At 47.7% G+C, this 21,222-nt stretch overlaps 1 protein-coding gene across 18 annotated transcripts in view; it reads right to left on the reverse strand.

Moving 5' to 3' along the window:
* Positions 1–21,222, reverse strand: part of CACNA1D (calcium voltage-gated channel subunit alpha1 D) — a 455,958-nt gene that overhangs the window by 275,208 nt on the left and 159,528 nt on the right. The window contains exon 1 of one of the 18 annotated variants that reach the window (XM_053289181.1): positions 11,473–11,579. The exons of the other annotated variants lie outside the window; for them this stretch is intronic. The gene's annotated coding sequence lies outside the window, so the exon portion shown is untranslated. Of the gene's footprint in view, positions 1–11,472; positions 11,580–21,222 lie in introns of those variants that run through there. 18 annotated transcript variants of the gene reach the window in all.

Genomic DNA, 21,222 nt, shown 5'->3' on the forward strand with positions numbered 1-21,222 from the left:
TGGAGCCCTGATCAATCTGCCTCTCCATATCATAAACCCTTATTTTGACTTGGGCGCTTTCATAACCCAAGCTAAGCAATGCGGTAAGGGAAAAGCCATAATGATATAGGCTTTCCTCCATCCCTTTTTTCCACCTTGAGTGACAGACGTCCTTTAACACAAGTGAAGCTAAACCAGCTTAAGCCAGAATTCAAAAATAATAATCCAAGCTCTAGCTTCTACTTTGAGCAACCCTGCTTCCATTCGTAGGACAGCCCTAGGCACACAGCTAGGAACCTGCGATATATTGTTCAGGAAATTGGATTGAACGACTTCTAGTTTAGGAGGCAAGTCTCAAGATCGGTGAGACTCGCTGAAAGTGGTTTAGCGGAGAGAGTGGGCTGGGAGGGCTGGATTGGCCGCCCACACGACTGCCGGCTGGGGACTGCAGGAATCAGGGGCTGTGCGGCCCCCAGAAGTTCCAGGATGCCCTGCACAAGTGCGCGGGGCATCCTGGAGAGACCCCCAGGACCAGGAGGCTTGTTTTAGCCTCCCGGTGGGGGTCTCCTCATGTGTTTCAGCAGTGTGGAGCTGCACTGTGGAAATACACAATCAAATAGATGGGCTTAGCAGAGCGCTCATTCCGCTAACCTCGTCTAAGGAGAGGGCTCCGTAAGCGGGTTACCCGTTTTGAGGTGGTTCTCACGCTTGCCAAAAAGCAGGGTAGGCTGCTTTAGTCCGCTTTTTGGCAATTGTGAGAATCGCCTAGATAAATTAGAATATATGCCCAGCTGCACTCCAGCTGCAAAGTGCTTGAACTTTGGCCTCAAAAAGTTTAATAGCAGCAGGGATAAAGTGGGCACCCTTAGAGTGGTAATAAGATTGAATTGCCTGTGCACTCTTACTTGCATTCTGTCTTACATATTCTCTATGCGCAGATCTACAGCCAGAGGCCTGAAATACTACACCAAGGTACTTAAATTGTTTTACTTGTTCCAACTTATACTCATTTATTGTCCAACTGCAAATTTTTGGTCTCTTTGCAAACACTAAAATCTTGGTTTTATTATAATTAATTTCCAGTGAATGCTTCTCGCAGTAGGAAGCCATAGAGCACAATGCTCTTCTCAAAACTATTGGAGTTTGCAAAAGAATTATGGCGTCATCAGCGTACAGTAGCATAGCAAGATGTGTTTCCACTAATTTGGGAGGGTGATGGTCCAATTTACTTAAGTAGGAAGCAAGGGAGTTAATATAAAAATTAAACAATAGGGGAGCCAAAATGCATCCTTGTCTAACTCCCCTAAACGTTAGAGTTTCCTTGGAGAGGTGCCCCTGTGCAGTACAGCACACCCTTGTACAGGAATTTTTATGCAGCTTAATTATCAAACATAGTAGACGATGATCTATTGATCAGTTTAGTAGCTTGTTCCAGAGTTTCTCCCTGGGGATCAAATCAAAGGCAGCCCTGAAATCAACAAAACCTACATACAAAACAGAACCAGAGTTGGAAGAGTATTTTCCTGCTATATGCTGCAAAATTAGGGCTGGGTCCATAACAGAGCGACCAGCACAGAAGCCAAACTGCTCCTCAGACAAGATGTTCTCCATTTCGAACCAGTCTAGCAGTCTCATACAGGTGTCTGGCATACAGCTTACCCACCACACTGAACAGACTAATGGGTCTGTAGTTCTCAGAGAGCTTCCTACCACCTTTCTTATAAATTGGAATGATTACTGCCACACCCCAATCCTTTGGAACACAAGCTGTCCTAACTAGATATGAAAATAACAAAGCCACGACTGGGGCTCACGATGCCAAATTATTACTGATGACCTCTGCTGATATATGGTCATATCCCGGTGCTTTGCCAGGTTTTAACTGTCTTACCAAAGCTTCTCTGAATAAAAGCAAATGAACCCTCTAAAGCATGGTTTCTCAACAGCCGATCCGCGGACTGCTGCCGGTCCACAGAGGGCTGAGTGCCAGACCGTGACTGTGAGTCAAAAGCCCCACCCCACATCAAGTGCAACAAGGCCACTCACTTCAATTTTGCACATGGAATGGAAGCAGGGTCTCCAGACTGTCTTTTCAAGCACAAACGTCCTGAAATCTGGCTTCTTTCTAGCTTTTTCCTGGCATTCTCCTGGCTTTTTTCATGTGTTAAAATAGAGGGGTGGGTCCGCCGGGGGGCGCAGGAGCAGGAACTATAAAACTGGAAGGGACGCAGCGCAGACAAGTACATGGGGGAAGAGGAAGAGGAGTATCACAGAAGCGCAGGATCCTGCCTTCCACCTTGCCTCCACATGCTGCTGAGATCGCACTATTTTCCAACAAGCAGCTTCAAACTGTATGCAGTGCAGTGACATCAAGGAAAAGGTATGGCACTGGGTGCCACTTGAAGAGCTGCTGGTGTGGGGTGGGGTGAGCGGAGCAAGCAAGCGCACCAAGGAGGGTTAAGCCGGGGAGGGAGGCAGCGCAGTGCGGGGGAGAGGATTTAATGCCCAGCACACTCAGAGATGGCACCCGACTGATAAAACTAGCTGCCTGTTGCAGCCAAGGTGCCTTGCATCAGCGGGGTTTGTGGTCAAATGTAGCTTGCAAGGTTCTTATCTACTGAATGGGTACATCTAAGCCGCCTTGCACCAGCTCTTTGCATGTATTTTATTTCCTGTGAGTTCCCTCGGCCCCCATTGTTCACCTCTCGAGGTCTTACTCTCAGCTCCACTCCACTTTACTCCTGCGCACATCGGCCTGCGCCTCCTCCCCAGATTCTCCAACCCCCCGCCCAGTTTCCTTTCCCCTCAAGCAGCCGCAGAAGAGGTTCCTGAGATGCACCCCACATCCAGACTTCCCTCCCTTGGGTTCTGCTGGTGGCCGGTGCAGCACCTTGGAGGGATAAGCGGCAGAAGGAGCGAGAAGGTCTGCCTTGGTTCAGCTTGTTGGAAGTTAAAGGACTTTGTGCTGTCTCTTGTCTCAGACAGTGGAGGACAGACTAGTGAGTCAGAGGGCTAGAGGGTCAAGACACTGGTCATCCCTTCTCCACTGCTCTGACACTATCCCTTTGAAATGTAGATTGGTACTCTTAGGGATTAACTTCCTTCCTCTCTCTCTCTTCCCTACCTGCCCTTCTACCTTACAACATGGCAAGCTCCTCTCCCTGCACCATGTGTGCAGAGAAGATGCAGAATCCATCTGCATCCGGCTAAATAGATAGATTAGAGATCCTAACTCCTCACTTTCCTATCTAGAATGGAGTTCCTTAATAAATGCCTTATATATTGATTTGAAACTATGAATTGGCTCCAAGTTACTTTACTCTCAGCATACACGCATGCCTAAGTAAATTCCGCTGTGTTGTGCCTCTGTGCACTCTGCTATAATGAGAAAGGGATTCTCTCACCACAGAGAATTTCCAACACAGCTTGCCGCGCAGGCAGTGTGTGCTTCCCCTACCACCATGATCCCTGCTTTCTTGCAGCGACTCCTGGCTCCGCTCCACTTCGGGCTGCGCCTCCTCCCCAGCTTCTCCAGCCCCCCGCCCAGTTTCCTTTCCCCTCAAGCAGCCGCAGAGGAGGCTCCTGAGGCGCACCCCACAGCCAGCCTTTCCTCCCTCCCTCAGGTTCTGCGGGAGGTCAGCGCCCAGCGGTGTGCATGCGGCTCCTTGGAGGGATAAGTGGCAGGAGGAGGGATGCCTTGGCTCGGCTCAACGAGCTGCGCAGGCAGCGTGTGCTTCCTCTACCACCACAATCCCTGCTTTCTTGCAGTGACCCAAATACAAAAGCGTTAAAAAGTAAATGTAAAAGATAACCGCAGACAACCTGGTGCCCACTGCATCTGCGACACCTCCTGCTCAAACGGCTCCCTTTTTGCACAGGCACTTGAGGAGGAGGAAGGAGAATACAATTTTTTCCTAAATCAACATGCCTGTAGGTCCAGGTTTATCTATCCTGGGGACTTGCAAAAAAGAAATACATCTGAAGAAAGTGCAGGGCAGACAGGAGAAATAATCCAGACTCAAATAGCCCTGATGGATATGTCTGGATCTGTTGTTGCACATAAGTAGGTTCTGGATTGCTAACCAAGAATATGTGCAATCAATATTTTTTTACATCATTAGGATTTGAAAGATTCTGAATATTTATCAAAAATCATGTAAAAGATGTAGCAAATTACTCCTATGCTCCACATGTCAGTTGCATACCCAATAGGCTCATAGTGTGAGAACTGAGAGGGTGCTGTTGAACATGTGCAGAGTGCTTTCTCCTCTCTATTGAGTAGTCACATACTGAAGGAGGGTTTTCTAGGTCAGAAAGGTGATTTATGGATAGGCACTGATGTTACTAATTCTTTACGTTTGGCCCTGACAAAGATTACACTGTGAATAGAGCGACTGGTGAAAACTAGACAAGACCAATGTTCACATTAATTTAATATCTTGTGTGTATTTTTAGTGAGTGTGTAAATGAAATACAGTTTATTGTTAACAAATTTTATTTTATGATATTATTTTAATTATAAACTGCCCAGAGATGCAAGTTTTGAGCAGGTATGGAAGTCTGTTAAATAAATAAATAGATAAACTTAAACTTGAAACCACTTTACTAACTGCTGGTCTGGGAAACTGCGCATTGAGAATGTAGCAGTCCTTGAAACTCTGCATGGAAAATTTAGCAGTCCTTGACTGCAAAAAGGTTGAGAAACACTGCTCTAAAGCATCAATTCAAATTTGGATCCACCTCAAAGTAAGTATATGTGTGTGTGTAGTTGCCCAGATTTGAAGCTGAGGGCAACAGACTCTTTAGACAAGGGCCCTGTGTGGCAGACTGCTGAACTGCCAAAGCTTTACCTAATCATACAGTTTTCAGGCTTTGGACTGGCTCCACCCAGTCAGGCTAACTATTGGATCCTTCATACACAATAAACATACAAAGGCTTCCTGTTTGGACTAAGGCAACAGCCCTCTTCAGAAATGCCCCAAACAGAATACTATACTCACATATAGCATCCCAAGAGTGCACCTAGAAATCCTGACCCAGCAATGACACACTGAGAAGTCTCCTGACACTGTACTCTCCATGTTTATGGCATTTGTCTGAAGAGGCAAGCACCCAGGGTCAGCCCTTCCACTAGGCAAACTAGGCAGCTGCCTAGGGCACCAAGCAGGAAGAGGAACAGATGGCTTGAGTCAATTTCTTCTACACTTGTTAAATTGTTAATTCAAAAATAAAACCAGTAGCACCACAAAGTGGAAATATGTATACTCCACAGTTCCACCAATAGCTAGTCCATGAATTGCCGGATGTGCTTCAGTGTCTAGAGAGCTACTTCACAGAGCATAATAATTTTACTTTTGATACAAGGATCATTGGTGGCTTACTTGATCTGATGGGTACAATGAAGATAGTGCCAACCTAGCCTGTATTTTCAAGTAACACCACTGAAGGAGGCCTCATTTTGGCTGAAATACATCTGGCAATTAATCAAAACAGCAGTTATTTTAGCATTTGGACTTCTTCATCTCCAGAATTGAATTCTTTATGGAATGGACTGATACCAAGATATCTGATTATGTCCTAGGCATGAACTAGCTATTGGTGGAACTGTGGAGTATACATATTTCCACTTTGTGGTGATACTGGTTTCATTTTTGAATTAACAATTTCTTATAGACTTTATTATATGTTATAATATAATATAATATAACATTTTATTATGTTATAATAAAGTGTAACATATATTATTGTAATTCTGCATTGTAATTCTAAATAATATATTTTTTTATATTAGATATATACATTTTGGTTCTTTTGTGTTTTGTCTTGGTATATGTGAACCCAATCACAGGTCTTTTTTTGGCTTCAGTTCACAAGTTAGGCCAGTTATGCCTCAAACGTTCATGCGTCTGCCATCATCCATGCAGTCTATGACATTATCACAAACTATGCCATTGAAGTGTCCCTATGTACTCCAACTTTACCAAATTTGGCTCAAATCAGTTCGATGGTCCACAAGTTAGCCTGCCTGCACCTCAAATGTTCATGTGACTGCCATCTTGAATCAGGGTGGATGACATTATCTCAAACTATGACATGGAGGTGCCCCTACAGGTTTACCGAGTTTGGTTCATATTGGTCCAGGCATTGCAAAGTTGATAGGGACACACACACACACACACACACACACACACACACACACACAATGCCGGGTGATCTCATAAGCTTACTTTCCTTAAGGAAAGTAGGCTAAAAGTATAGAATGCACAGGTTTACAAGCCTTACTTTGTTAATGTCTGAATATATTGCTGATTTACTTTTAGTTAAAATATGGTCAGCATCAGGTTGTGTATCTGGCTCTGAGAATGCCCTCTTCAATCACGCACGGGACTGGGTGACATGGGACTGGTGTAATGCACAATAATCTTATTTCAGCTTTTCATTCAGCCATAAATCCAGTGTACCCAATTTTGCAGCAGCGAGGAAATGCTGAAGAAGTCTGACTCTGTCTCCCAAGTTGTCATTTTGTAACCGGTAGTGGTTGGGACCAGGCTCGGACTGGCCCATAGGGCAACAGGGCATATTCCCAGTGCGCCCCACCCGCAGGGCGCCCCTGCGCCCCGCCTCATTTGGCAGCAGTGAATACTCCTACCCTTAAGTATCCATTCTGCTCAAAACCCAGGGCCCTCCCCACATACATTCCACCACCCTTTCAGTGCCCCCAGTCTGGCCCTGGTTGGGACCCAAAGGTCTACCAAAAACAAAGTAGATCCAGTAGATCAGGGGTAGACAATGTGTGGCTCCCCAGATGTTGCTGAAGTATAACTCTCATTATCCGCAAGTGTGATAAATTGTGGTGGCGCTAATGGGAAATGCAGTTCAGCAACATCTGGAGAGCCACACTTTGCCTACCCCTGCAGTAGAGTAAGGTTAAAATCTTCCTACCCCTGCTTTAAACTAATGGCATATGAGGCAGTATCACTTGCATACAGTGTGTCTAGAAAAAGGTACAAAAAAGATATGGCTTTATAATATTTTACATTGAATTAACCTTTTTTCTGACTCATAAACCCACTGCAAAGACTTACAGCCCAGTCTTAAAACAAGTTGTGCACACAAGTATTATGATGGTGCATAAGAGCAATATTGCCAGCATATCATAAAACACAACATCACACAGCATTGTAGCAGCATCAGCAGCTATATCAGCACAAATATTCAGAACCCATGTGTAAGATTATTTTTCACTTCAGCAAACTACCGTTCTGCTCCGGCACGCTGGTGCAGAGACAGAAATCTCTTGGTCACAATAACTGCTTCTGCATTCTTAAAAGTTGAGAAAGTACGCAGATCTTTGTGGGCACAAATCTGATCCCTTTAATAAAATAAGGGGTAGGGGGAGTAGTGCATGAGCTCATCTGAGCCCACACATAATTTTGAATTACACATAATAACCACAAAATAATTTGAGCATGAAGGAATCTATATCTGTAAATTATTATACCCCATTACACCGATACAGTAAATATGTCCCAACTTTAGACTTCCTATGGCAAATTACTGGTTTGAATAATGACATGAAAATGACAGGCTATGATAACAAATTTAGCTCACAGTTATTACTAGCACCATCCATTAGAACCTTACAAAGTGTAGCTATAACAGCCTGTTTGGGGGCTACAGAGAGCACCCCACCATGGGTTTGGAACTGCATACTTGCAGTCCCCATCTTGCTTACCTGGACTCCTGGAATTGCAAGCCCTCCACATGCCTATATTTGGCAAACTCTCAAGTTAATCACTTAGCACAAGCAGCATGGGGCAGCTAAGCCCAGGACAAGTACAAACATGCGACTGCAAGGTGACTCCCACATGCCCCTCTCTCCTCACAACACAGGGAAGGACTGCTGGCTGAGCAGACACAAGTTAAGGAGAAAGGAGAAGCTATTTCTCATGAGAATCGTGAAACTCCTCTTTTGTTGGCACAAGGGATTAGTCTTACTAATCACCTCCTCAGGAACTCAAATAAGGCTGAAGCACTTCCACCCTCCTATCACCATGTTAATAACCTGGCGTGGACTGAGGGAAGGGTCATCAGTTTCAAAAGAACCATTATCTCCCCAACTGGAAGCTATTCCTGGTAAGCCAGATAAACTTTGAGCTTGCCCATTCACTGTGGCCCATACATGCTGCTCAAGCCATTTCACTATCCTGCAACATGTATTATTTTGCTAACCATGGATGTCACCCTCAACAACAAAGAGGAGTGGTTCATGTATGCCCATGGATTCCCCTGGATTTTCCCTGGAACCAGCCACTTTCCTGGCTCCCTGGCTTGCAAGTGGCACGCTTACCTTTCCTCCACCCCATCATTCTGCTTGGTCCCTGGGAAGAAGCACCCCAGCTATCCCTATCTTGCAAGTGTGACAGACACACCAGTGGAATTGTAAGAAAAAGAAGGTACAATATTACTAATTCCCGCTCCCTCTCTCTCCCTCCTAAGTCTTAGCTGCACTCCAGATCCTTTCTCTGGCAAGTCTTAAGCTAATTTAATTGCACTCCGGACCTTTAAGCTAAAACGCCTCTTCGTGAGTCTCTAATTATTATTGCTAGTCAAGTTTCTACTGCCTTCCACAATCTACCTATTTTTCATTTCCTGCAACCCAATAATCCTTAAATAAATTTGAATTGCCTTTTGCATTTTACTCCTGTCTCCATCACCATTTCCCAGACCAAAGCTTTTGCACAAATTGACACTGAAATTGACTGTTCACTCTAGATTCACTAATTCCCCACACAAGCCCTAAAGTAGGCTTGGGACATTCCGCCAGAGTTCCAGAACAGTTTCAATAACAAAAGGACAGGTCCCTGCCCTGTAGCATATCAACACAAGGGAGAGACAGCAGAGGGAGGGAAAAGAAATGGAGGCAGGCATAGAAAAGAGCAGAATATGTCATTACTTCAAGTTAAATGTACTTAGACTTAGTTATAGTGGGGCGTTACATCGCCCACCTGTTCCCATTGCATCCCACAGCACCCCAGATTGAATCTTGGCTGTATCACTGTTTCTACTGAAGAGGAAGCCTCTGCCTGAGTGCATCTGGTTTAAGAAAAGGAAATAAGTCATTCCTCATGATTAGAGTAATCACATTGGTTGAGCCTCACACCGATAGCGATATCCACCTTCAGACTATTCAGTTTCCCCTAGAAACAATAGCCAACCCCTGGAAGGCAAGAACACCGAGGTTAGAATTTTAGAAGTTAGAAGATGCTCAACCCTCTCAAGCTTGATACTGAAAGCTCAGTAGAATTAGTACTTTGTATAGTTTATGGATTCAGGATTCACCCAGCTGCACATTGTTCTGTTCCCAAGGATTGAGGTCGCCCACCTTTCACTCACCTGACCACCCACCCTACTAAAAGCCCAGAGAGAGAGAACAGATTCTATGGTTGAGTACTAGAGATTTTCAAAGCCTAAGAATCTCTGAACTGAAAAATCACTGTTTGAAATCACTATTTGGGGGCCCCACTATTCCTTGCAAGCTGAGAACCTAGCTCCCCCAAGTTTCCCCTCTCCATGCAAATCTGCCCCACCAAATCAATTTGAATGCCAGCACCCGAACTGGTTTGGTGCTTCCCTAAGGAGGCGCCAAACTGGTTCGGGTGCATCCCTACATAAGATAAGGACATGAGCACATGAGGGCTCCTTTCCTTAAGAAACTAGTATTTCTAGTACATATATAGGAATAGTTCGGATCACTCACCACTCCTACATGATTAGGGAAACGTGCCCAGAGAGCGGGGGTGAGGGGGGTGGGCATGCACTCTCATGATACTTTTCACAAACTTGGAATGGTTTTATTTATTTATCATCAATCAATATATATAATGAGCAGCTCCCCATGGACTCACTTCCATCTGTTGGTGGGAAAACTGGGGTATGGAAGAGAACTTTGGAGATGGAAAGGAGATGGTACTTCCAAGACACTAATGTTCAGCTCTTCACCATGGGCTATTCTACCCTCCATTTATGCAACAGCTGCCATTATAGAATATTCTCTGCTCAGTTTCCTGCTTATGGCCTGGCCTATTCCCTAAATATGGTATCAGAAACCCAGTTCAGACATCACGAAGTCAAGTTTTAATCCTGGCTTTGTACAACATCCCCTAGCTTCAGGCTCACTTGCCCCCACTCCCCTTTGTGTATGAGGAGAGGAAGGATTCTGCTACTGAATCCTGGATGTCCGTGACATCCACATCAGGTGATTTCTGGTTTCGTCTAAACTGGGTATGCAAGAAAGTCAGGATCTGAAGCTGGCAATAAGCCAGAAAGATCACAAATCCACTCTCAATGTGAGAAATATTTTGAATATTTATTTATTTATTTCAATATTATGTATTTATTTAGTACATTTCTATACCGTATGTGACTAAACTCAGAACTCCATCATCTTGACGCGAGAGCACGTCTAACAGACCCACTCTTCACCAATTCCCTAATCTTATCTGGCACAGGAGATAGGGACACTTTGCATTTCACCACCCAGAGGGGAGAAAATCAGAATACTCTGAACGACGGACAGGTGTGAGACCGACAATCGCCTGGACCCAACTCACCCCCTCATTAATGCCTTTAAATCTAGAGGGCAAAGGCCTGGCCAGTGTTTACCCTTCTCCATCTGCAAATAGGTGTTCCAGCAGAGAAGCTGCAGAGATGAACGCTTTCTCAGCCAAGGACCTGCCTACTGATAGACTCAGGTAAAACTCAGTGCTAGTCTGTTAGCTAATGCTTTTGTATTTTATGTACCTCATAGGGTCATTCACTACTGCTGAGTTCTTTTAAGAATAATATACTGTTGTCTAGAGCTGGGTTGTGTGGACTCCGGCTGTACAGTGCCTGTAAGTCCCAAGCCAGACAGTTCTAGGTTGTTGAAGCCTGGTCAGTCTAAGTCTGGCCAGTGGCTTTAGATCAGTCTTCAACTGGTGGCACCCTACCTCGAAGGAGTAGTGTGCTCCTAGATTTGGGATCAGAGCAATCTCTCTACTAAGGGTAGATCCCAGGAAAGCATAGAGTAACTCCTCTTTCATCACACCACCCCATACAAAAAGTCCCTGGGCGCTTCATAATCTAAAAGCAACCATTAAAATATTAATATGATTAAAACAATTTAAAATACAAATAAAAACTCTAAAACCTGAAGCTTTAAAACTATAAACTAAAAGCTTGGCTAAACAGGTATGTTTTCAGGTCCTTCTTAAAAATATTCAGAGAAGGGGAAACTCTAATTTCATTAGGAAGTGCGTTCCAAATGTTAAATAAAAACTTTTTTTTAAAATCCAATACCACTAACACGGAGTCAGTGGGAGTGCTACAGGATACAGTACTGCAGAAAATTAACTAGTATTAATAAACTAAATGCATCCTGCTGGCAGAAAAGCTCCAGAAAGGCAATAAACACCAGCAATTAGCATTCATATCAAGGGGTGTAAGGTGTACCTGACATAAGGAAGCTATGATCACGACCAGCAAAAACAGGGCTTGAGGTCCTGTTTGAGGTCCATGGAACGCTGTGGAACGCTGCTTGAGGCTCCCTCCCCCGGGATACCATAGAGCCTGGATAACAGAGTGGGCTGCAAAGCACAGCAGAAGTTTGTGTGGGGAAAGCCTGTCCAGCAAACAGCACTGAGCTTCCTTAAAGTGGCAGGCACCTTGCAAATGAGCCCAAGGGAAAATATGAACATAGGAAGCTGCCTTCCACTGAGTCAGACCATTAGTCCATCCAGCTTCATACTGTCTTAGTCCTGTCGACACAGACTGGCAGTGGCTTCCCGAGGCTCTCAGGCGGGATTCCCGCACAGCCCGACCTGGAGATGCCAGGCAGGGAGCTCAAATCCTTCTTCCTATAGCAGCCCTATCCCCTAAGGGGAACAGTTGCACAGACACGTCATACTATTCATTCATTTTACATTTTACTAGCTGTCCGTGCACAGAGCATCTGTGTGGTCTTGCACTGAGCATGTGGCATTGCACCCCCACAACGCTCTCGCTCACTCTCACCACCCCCGGTCTCCCCCCGCAAGTGTCTCACCACTCCCGCAACGCTCTCGCTCACTCTCGCCACCCCCGCTCGTCTCACACACACACACACCCGCAGGTCTTGTGCTCGTGCTCTCTGTCCTCCATCTCTCTGTCTTTCTATCTCTGTCTCGTAGTCTTTGCTTCCCCCTGCCAGGGACTGTCGCTTGCTCACCTGAAAGCCTCTGAGCTCCCTGCCACTTCACAGTGCCCCCGATCCAACTGTCAAACTGCTTTCCAGCCGCCCCACAGGGTGAATGGCCCGTCTAGAAGAATTAATAATATAGAATATCCCACTCTTCCTCCAAGGAGCCCAGAGCAGTGTACTACATACTCAAGTTCCTCCTCACAACAACCCTGTGGAGTAGGTCAGGCTGAGAGTGAAGTGACTGGCCCAGAGTCACCCAGCAAGTATCATGGCTGAATGGGGATTTTTGTGCCCCCTACTGTCCCCTGCAAGTCACTGGACAAGAGCAGGAGTGTCCCTGCCCTTGCCTGCAGCATGGTGTAGTGTTTAAGAGTGCTGGACTAGGACTGGGGAGATCCGAGTACAGATCCCCAGCACCCTTGCTCTATCCAGGCAGAAACTGCACAGGTGATGGGGATGCTGCTCTCCCCTTTCTCGTGCCTGTGGAGGGGGGAGGGAGTGTTGCTGCTGTAGCTGCTGCTGCTGGGAGCCAGTTCAAAGGGAATCGGGCTAGAGATGCGCTCAGCAGAGGTGCTGAGGGAGCAGCCCAAGAATCAAGTCCCTGCCCTGCTCAGAATCCAGGGAAAGGTAGGGTAGGAAGCAGCAGCAGTCTTGCCAACGCTCTCCTCCTTCACAAGCAGACAGAGGCTGCTCTGGGTGGGTCCGACAACGTCTCCAACAGGCAGGGAGTGGGTGGGATGGCCAGCCGACCTTCCTGCAGGCAGGGGAGCCCCTTCTCGAAGCACAACGGGCCCGCTTCACATCTCACCTCCAGAGACTCCCAGAGGTTCGGCCCGCTGTCACGCTCACTTCCAGGCTGGGCCATGACAGTGACAACAGAACTGGCCAATGCTAACCAGGGCCGTTCTGCGGCACCCCGCTGGAGGATGGGGCTCTCCTTCCTGGGCGTGCTCCTGCCCTCACACTTCGCAGCTGCGCAAGAGGGAGCCCTTCGCAACCTGCGAGGGGATGTTGAAATGCGCACCATGCGGGGAGTGTGTGGGGCCCTCGAACATGCGGGGCCATAGCATATGGCCAGTGGATGGGGTGGGTGGACGGATGTTCAGCATCAGCATCACCCACCCGCCACTGAGCCAAACTGCTGACCTTTGCAAGTATTCTAGCCACCATGTGTGCGGGGGGGGGGCAGGGCGGCTGTAGCCGGCTCCCGTGGTGGTGGTGGGGTGGAACAGGAGTGACCGCTAGACTGACAGACTGTCCACGCAAGAGTCACAGAGGCGGATGGTCAGCCAAGCAGCCGCTCCCGCTCTGCCCGCCACTGTCCCGGCGGGGGGGATTGGGACGGTGCACACATGGTGACTGGGATACTTGAAAAGTGTTTCGGCCTCAAGGTGGCAATGGCAGCGGCGGTGGGGGACTTGCGGTGGCCGCAGGGAGCTCAGCGGTGGGCAGAGCAGCTCCTACACCCACTCGCCTGGTAACGTGAGTGGCCTCTGTGCACGCGCAGAGGACCAAAATGGGTTGCAGATTGACTTCCCTGTTATTTGGGAGGCTGCCAGGGAGTGGGAGTGGCAGATTGATGGGGAGGCAGAGTCGCCACTTGGCTATGGCGGCAGTGGGGGGGCAAGGGGAGTTCTTACCATCTACACACACTATACAGTGGGACGGGGGGTGGCATGGAGGCCACAGCTGCGGGGAGGGTGAGGGGGCAGGGCAGGTTCCCCTTCTCAAACCATGCTGTTGTATGATGAGATGGGGTGATGGGGGCTGCCACAGAAGGGGGTGGTGGCACATGTGGCAAGGAGGGCAGGTGCACACTCCCCATTGCCTGCTTGTCTACCCGTCCACTGTGATCAGGGGGGCAACTGGACAGGGGTGGTAGGAGACACATCTCATCGCCCTTGCCACCAGCTTAGTGCCTGGGCTAGTTGTGGGGCATCTGGCAGCTGCTCTCACCAGCATCTGGCAACTGCTCCAGGGGGCATCTGCTGTGTCCCTCCTGGATCTGGGGTGTGTGTTGGGGTTTGTGTGTGTTCATGTTGGCTTTTGCTCTGCTGGCTGTGGCTGCAGCAGCTGCAGCGGTTTTCTTCTCTCTCCTGCCTTGTTGTGAGCTGGGTGTTTTGGGCATGGGGACAGAGTTCAATGCCTTTGACAGTGCTGCAGTTGCGAGGAAAGGGTTAACTGAGGCTACCAATCAGGGAGCAGCAGAGCGGGACTGCAGCTTGGAGCCCTCTGAGTGGTCTCCTTGGGTCACGTGCTTGCCTTGTCCACTCAGGGAACTGCTCTTCATGGGCGTGGCTGGAGGACCAACAAGGCTACCTGGGGCTGGAGGAAACCTCAAAATGTTAACCGCGTGTCACTCACACTCCATGTGTCGCTCACACTCTATGCTGGGTCTGCAGCATGTGCCCGTCTGTTTGCTATGAGGTAAAAATAGGGTTCTATCTCCTTTCAGGGGGTAACCCTATTTTCTGCTCTTCTGAATAGCTTCAAGGTGTACCTACTGAGGGCCTCACACCAATAGTTTGTGTCACATCAAAGTTCTTTTATCAGTAAAAGAGACACTACTGACCTTAATCTATGGAGTAAATGCTGTTATCCTAGTGCCTATACTGCTTTTTAAAAATTTGTCAGTAGACATTAAAACCTCATTTCAATAGCAGAGGAATGGTTTTGCTTCTTTCTTATAAGCAAATCAGCTTAGAAGAAACTAAGTTCTCTGTAAGAAATCTTTATTTCCCCAGGCAGATGGTGCGCATTAGTCATCATTTATCTTTGTATTTTCAATCTTCAAAGAAAATATGCAAAGCTGTTGCTACATGAAATAAGCACTGAAAGTGTGTTAAGAAGTTTTACAAAAATAGTTTTAAAATAGAATATGGATCGCTTGCAAAATCTTTAAATTTCTACAGTATATATTATGAGTCCTCTTCTTAATTTATTTTCTGCGGGGACATCTTAGAGCTCGGTTTTTGTTGTTGTTAAGTTCAATCAACTCAATTCACAGAAGTGCTAATTTTTTTAATCCATGAATGAAAATGGTAAATTCTTATGGGATGAAATCCTTCATGTACAGGACAAAGTCAGCCTTTTAAACTTTCTTGTACTAATAGGTGCAAAAGAGAAAATTATTCTATTATTTTATAATTGAAAATATCCTTTGGGAGAAGTTTTATTTTTAGAATTAATAAAAACACATGTTTTTAAACCAGATTGGTGAGCTTCTAGCACCTCAACAAATTACAGCAACACTGGAACCTACATCCCTATGTTTACAAGTTTCTTATGTGAGCTGAATTTGTACTTAATGTGACAGTTTTAGACTTTTAAAATATTCTCCATGTTTGTTGGGTAAATTTGTTGCTGTATATTGATTGCTGTAGCTCTGTGCCCCGTAGCTTGATAGCTCACTCTAGCCCTCTTCTGCCTCAGGGAAAAGAGGGTGTTGTGCACCCTTTTTCTCCTCCTCCTCTGGGTCCCGTTCCCTTGGCTGGTCACTCTACCATTATCAGAGTTGAGCATGTCCATGCCAGAAGGTATGATGTTTCATTCTTCCTTCTCTTTTGTCCAGGTGATTGCTCTGCAATCTCCCTTTTTAAAAAAAAAAACATAATTCCTCATGGAGCATGCAGGAAAGCACCACCCAGACATAACCTAATCATAACTAAAATTCACGACTTATCAGGAGCAGTAGTTCCTGAAGTCATCAGGAAAACTCCTTGAGGGAACCATCTATTGGTCTCCCCCTTGCCTCAGGACATTATTTTTCTCATAACAAGCCCCTTCAAACATGGGGTTTTTGCTGTTCCCATCACATCGCCACCCTTGTTGCCCGCATGCAGCTTGTCATTGCATGCTGCCCAAGTATGCCCATGAGCTTGCCTTGTGCTTGAGCTCCTCGGAGAGGATTCCTACCAGCGAGATCCAGGTAGACACACAGCTTTCCTCCTCTCTCTCTTTCACCCTTAGACCTCTATCCCCCACTTGAGCCAAAACATAGTCATGGAGGGTGGTAGCTGACATGTCTCCTGCAGACCTTGTAAGAGTAGAATGCATTTTTCAACAACCATCAAAAGAAATGCTTCCAAATGATCAGCACTGGTGATCCTCCTCAGCCTGTTCCTGATCAATCTGAGAGCTGAAAACCTTCTCTCACATGCCACCTAAGTAACTGAAAGTCTCAGGAGGTAAGCTAGACCTATTATCGTATATTCCTCACTGAACAAGTTCAAGCATTTCAGAGCGTAATATATCCGCACCACACAAGTGTAGCATCATTTGCACACAGATTGTTTCTCTTGGTACACCATTTCATAGTTCTCCAGAACTATCACATCAGAACTATCACATAAAGACTAAGACTCTGTAGTGACATTTCAGCCTGTCCCAGACTTTTGCCAAACTTACAAGTTCTGATTGCAGCTTTTCCTTGGTTATGTCCTCATCAGACTTCAGAAGTGCTTCCTTCAGCCATTGAAGTGCCCACCAACATGTTTGACAATCCTGCCTCACAAACCTTTTGGAGTTCTTGGAGAGTGTCAACAAGTGTGTGGATCAAGGTGATCCAGTTGACATAGTATACCTGGACTTTCAAAAAGCTTTTGACAAAGTTCCTTATCAAAGACTCCTGAGGAAACTTAGCAGTCATGGGATAAGAGGACAAGTATATGTGTACATTGCTAACTAGTTGAAAGTCAGGAAACAGAGAGTAGGTATAAATGGAGAGTTTTCACTATGGAGGCAAGTAAGACGTGGAGTCCCACAGGGATCTGTACCGGGACCAGTGCTTGCAAATTTATTCATAAATTTATTTATTTATTTATTTATTTATTTATTTAATTTTTACATTTCTATACCGCCTTTCGTTAAAAACACAACCCCAAGGCGGTTTACAAAAATTAAAACATACAATAAAAAAGCAATTAAAAAAATCAAAATAAAAACATATAAAACAGCCATAAAAACAATACAACAGATAAAAACACACAGAAGCAGCAGTAAAATTATGTAAAAGCCTGGGTAAAAAGCCAAGTCTTTACAAGCTTTCTAAAAGCCGTGATGGAGTCCGAGGAACGAATTGCCACTGGGAGAGCATTCCAGAGTCTAGGAGCAGCAACAGAAAAGGCCCTGTCCCGAGTGCACGACAGCCTGGCCTCCCTCATTGTCGGCACCCGGAGCAGGGCCCCCTCAGATGTCCTCATCAGGCGGGCAGCAACCCTTGGGAGCAGGCAGTCCCTCAAATACCCTGGGCCCAAACCGTTTAGGGCTTTAAAGGTCAAAACCAGCACCTTGAATTGGACCCGGAAACGAACCGGCAGCCAGTGCAGCTCTTTCAAAATGGGGGTGATATGTTCCCAACGGGCAGCTCCGGATAAAACCCTCGCTGCCGCGTTTTGCACTAGCTGCAGTTTCCGGATATTCTTCAAGGGCAGCCCCACGTAGAGTGCGTTACAGTAATCCAGCCGCAACGTGACTAAGGCGTGGGTAACCGTGGCCAGATCTGCTTTCTCGAGAGAGGGACGCAGCTGGCGCACCAGCCGAAGCCGTGCAAAGGCACCCCTGGCCACCGCCTCCACCTGAGCTTCCAAAAGCAGAGCCGGGTCTAGTAGTACCCCCAAGCTGCTCCTTCAAGGGGAGTGCAACCCCATCCAGAACCGGTAGAATCGTCTCATTCCGATTGGCTCTCCCGCTGACCAACAGTACTTCCGTCTTATACGGATTCAATTTCTGTTTGTTAGCCCACATCCAACCCATCACAGCCTCCAGCCCCCGATTCAGGACATCCACCACCTCCCTAGGATCAGATGACAAGGAGAGATAGAGCTGAGTGTCATCCGCATATTGCTGACAACTCAGTCCAAGTCCCCAGATGACCTCTCCCAGCGGCTTCATGTAAATGTTAAACAGCATGGGGGACAAGATCGATCCCTGCGGGACCCCACAGGCCAACGGCCACAGGGCCGAGCAGTAGTCCCCCAGCACCACCTTCTGGACCCTCCCCCAAAGAAAGGACCGGAACCACTGCAACGCAGTGCCTCCGATTCCCATACTCGAGAGGCGGCCCAGAAGGATACCATGGTCGATGGTATCGAACACCGCCGAGAGGTCCAGCAGAACCAACAGGGACGCACTCCCCCTGTCCGGAGTAGGTCATCCACTAGAGCGACCAAGGCAGTCTCAGTCCCATACCCGGGGCGGAAGCCCGATTGAAAAGGGTCCAGATAATCCGTATCATCCAAGACCCTCTGCAGCTGGGACGCCACCACACGCTCCATCACCTTGCCCAGAAAGGGAAGGTTAGACACAGGTCTATAGTTGTCCAGGTTGGAGGGATCCAGGGAGGGCTTTTTTAATAGTGGTCTTACCACCGCCTCCTTGAGGCACGATGGCATCCTGCCCTCCCTTAATGAAGCATTAACGATCACCTCCAACCATCTGCCCGTCCCCTCCCTGGCAGCTTTTATTAGCCATGAAGGGCAAGGGTCAAGAGCGCACAAAGTCGCCAGCACACTGCCCAGGATCTTGTCCACATCCTCAGGCCGCACCAACTGAAAACAATCCAACACAACAGGACCAGATGGTACCAGAGGCACGTCTGCCGGAACTGCCAAAACTCTGCAGTCCAGGTCAGCACGGATGCTAGCAACTTTACCTGCAAAGTGACAGGCAAACTGATCACAAAGAGCTGTAGATGACTCCTCCCCCATTGTCTGGGAGGATGTGTGGAGCAAGGTTTTTACCACACAAAACAGCTCCGTTTGTCTGCACTGAGCAGATGCAATGGAGGCGGAGAAAAAGCATTTCTTCGCTGCCCCCACCGCCACGGCATAGTCCCTAAAATGGGCTCTAGCCCGTCTTCGGTCGGATTCGTGGCGACTCTTCCTCCAGCGTCGTTCTAGCCATCGTCCGAGTTGCTTCATTGCCCTAAGCTCTGAGGAAAACCAAGGAGCAGATCGGGCTCCACTGAGCCGGAGAGGGTGTTTAGGAGCAACCGTGTCAACAGCCCGGGCCATCTCTCCATTCCAGAGGTCAACCAGGGCCTCGACAGGGTCACCAGCTCTGGACACTGGAAACTCCCCGAGGGCCGTCTGGAATCCAAGCGGATCCATAAGCCTCCGGGGCGGACCATCCTAATTGGCCCACCACCCTTGCAGAGGGCAGACGGAGCAGTCAAACTAAACCCCACCAGATGATGATCTGTCCATGACAAAGAAGTGATCTTAAATTCCCCCACCTCCATATCATTTATTTCCCGGTCTGCAAAAACCAGATCCAGAGTGTGTCCCGCCACGTGGGCAGGGCCCGATACCAACTGAGACAGGCCTGTGGTTGCCATGGAGGCCATGAAGTCCTGAGCCGCACCCACTAGGGGGGTCTCAGCGTGAACATTGAAATTCCCCAAAACAATAAGCCTGGGGGAACCCAAAGCCACCTCCGAGACCACCCCCGCCAGCTCAGGTAGGGAGACTGAAGTGTAGCAGGGTGGTCGGTACACCAGCAGAATCCCCAGCCTATCTCGGAGGCCCACCCTCAAGGACAAACACTCAAAATTCTGAGATTGCCTGACCGGGCACCTGGAAACGGGGAGGGTCTCTCGAAAGATGACTGCAACGCCTCCTCCCCGACCCTCGAGGCGGGGCTGTTGCACGATCTGGAAACCTGGAGGGCAGAGCTGAGAGAGACCAACCCCGCCCAGCGCATCCAACCAGGTCTCCGTCACACATACCAGGTCAGCACGCTCATCCACAATCAAATCGTGGATGAGAGAAGTTTTTGCATTAACTGACCTGGCATTCAGCAGCAGCACCCTAATGCTCGAGGGAGTGTTCTCAGAGCTCCCTGGGGTCAGAGGGTTGGGAGAAGGGCCGGAAAAAGGAACAGGCCTCAATTGCCTGGACCAATTTCCCCTGTAACGGCCTGCCCAACTCCCACCGCCATACCTCCCTCTGCCCGCTACCCGTGATATTGCTGCCCCCACTCCGTACCCAGTTTTTCGCTCTCCCAGACACATCTCCCCAGACTAACCCACCACGGCTTCTTGGCTTAATAAAAACCAAAACCAGACTCGCGTAATCTTCTGCTGGCTTCTTAATTGTGGGAAGACGGATCTTCAAGGCAGAGGAAAGAGATCTTCTGGGCCCCAGGCAGCTTGCCCCACGGCTGAGAGCCACAAGGACAAGAGCCCTTGGGCCAGCCAGCCCTATATAGCAGCCAAAGCCCCAGCACAGCAACAGCCCAAGGAGATGATGTTACACACCTGAGGAGGGGCAGAAACACAAACAGCAAAGCAGTCAGTGCTCCACCCAAGCTGTTCCCTCTGTCTTCTTCCAGCAGGGCCCTTGGGCCAGCCAGCCCTATACAGCAGCCAAAGCCCCAGCACAGCAACAGCCCAAATGATCTAGAAGTAGGGGTAAGCAGCGACGGGGCCCAATTTGCAGATGATACCAAATGCTTTCAGGTAATTAGTTTGGTATCATGTTCTAGATGGGGTCACACTTCCCCAAAAGGAACAGGTCCGGAGTAACAGCAGGAGAAGGCATGCCCTCGACTCCTGCCTGTGGTTTCCAGCGGCATCTGGTGGGCCCCTGTGCAAAACAGGATGCCAGACTAGATGGGCCTGATCCAGCAGGGCTGTTTTTATGTTCTTATAATACTCTTATACAAAACTATGGTGTGGCCACACCTGGAGTACTGCGTACAATTATGGTCAACACATCTAAAGAAGGACATTGTAGAACTGGAAAAGGTGCAGAAGAGGGCAACCAAGATGATCAGGGGCCTAGAGCAGCTTTCTCATGAGGCAAGACTACAACACCTGGGGCTTTTTAGTTTAGAAAAAAGATGACTGCGGGGAGACCTGGAAGAGGTCTATAAAATCACGCATGGTGTGGAGAAAATCGACAGAGAGAAATTCTACTCCCTCTCACGTAACACTAAAACCATGGGTCATCCCATGAAATTGATTACTTGGAAATCTAGGACCAACAAACGGAAGTACTTTTTCACACAACACATAATCAACT

Source organism: Hemicordylus capensis, chromosome 2 (genome assembly GCF_027244095.1).
Source record: "Hemicordylus capensis ecotype Gifberg chromosome 2, rHemCap1.1.pri, whole genome shotgun sequence".
Classification (NCBI taxonomy): domain Eukaryota; kingdom Metazoa; phylum Chordata; class Lepidosauria; order Squamata; family Cordylidae; genus Hemicordylus; species Hemicordylus capensis.